Below are 1160 nucleotides of genomic sequence, written 5' to 3'. Positions count from 1 at the left end.
GAAGGTTGAGCGGGTGTCAGGACACCAGCCGGGGCTGGAGGGGCTGAAGAAGCTCCTCACACCTGGCCCTGCTCAGCCACCAGCCCCTTGCCCCTGCTGCCAGCACCGCAGCTGCTTCCCCTTGGGAACAAAGGTACCAAGGGCAGCCCCGTGTTACCCATTTTTAATCCTCTGAGCAGTGAAAACCGGGGCCTTTCTTGCCCCCTGCCCTTCAGCTGTGTCAGATGGGCCTGAGTCCCACCAGGGGCAGTGAGAGCAGCTCTGCTCCTGCTGGGATGGGGGTTTTGAAACAATGAAGTGCTTCAGGCTGGTGAATTTGGGATTACTCAAGTGTTATTGCAATGAGGAGAGCCTCTCAAATGAAGCTTAAGCTTGAAAGCTTCTCAACCTTTGTTGGTCTCTCCGAGCACTCTGCACCCCTTCATATCATGAACTCCTTCTTCAGCAGGGACTGTTAGTTCTGCAAAGCCAGGTCGACAGCCCTGCTATAGCTGAATGTCAGCTCCAGTTAAAGATAGGCACACCAGGAATCCCCAGCGCTGGGTGCTGATGTCTGACATCTACAGCATCGGGCGGTGCAGGAGCTCTGCTCCACAGCAGCACTTGGTGCCGGGCAGCAGCACCTGCAGAGGGTGAACCCATCCTGCTTGAGCGTGGGGACCAGCTCTCAGGTGAGAAGGGAGGTTTCCTGCTGCCTGTGAGAGGGAGGGCATGGGGCTGGGGATCCAGGGGCAGCACCGAGTCCTCCACAATGCTGGAGAGGCTGGAACATGAGGAACCAGCACAAACAGAGCTGTGGGTGCCCTGATGCCTTGCTCCAGGTTTCTGAGCAGTGGTGGTGCCCTCCCTGGAGAGCTGCTCCTGGGGCGGCCATGCTGTGGGGTGCTTTGTGTGTGCAATGATGTGGGCTCTGAAATGATGTGCAATGATGTATTGCTCTGAAGTCTGATCCTGGGGTTAATTTCCTACCCGTGTGAGCACAGCGCTGGTTCTCTTCCCACTCACACTGCTCTTAGTAGGATTACTCCTAATTTGCACAGCAAAAACCTTGTGTTGTAGCTTAAGGTTCCCAGCGGAACAGGGATGGATTTGGCTGGGTTCACAGGCTCTGTTCCACACTGGGTGCTCTGGCTGGAGCTGTGTCTGCACGGCTTCCCCCT

Source organism: Melopsittacus undulatus, chromosome 14 (assembly GCF_012275295.1).
Source record: "Melopsittacus undulatus isolate bMelUnd1 chromosome 14, bMelUnd1.mat.Z, whole genome shotgun sequence".
In the NCBI taxonomy this organism is placed as follows: Eukaryota; Metazoa; Chordata; class Aves; order Psittaciformes; family Psittaculidae; genus Melopsittacus; species Melopsittacus undulatus.
Note: the sequence above shows the minus strand (reverse complement) of the source record.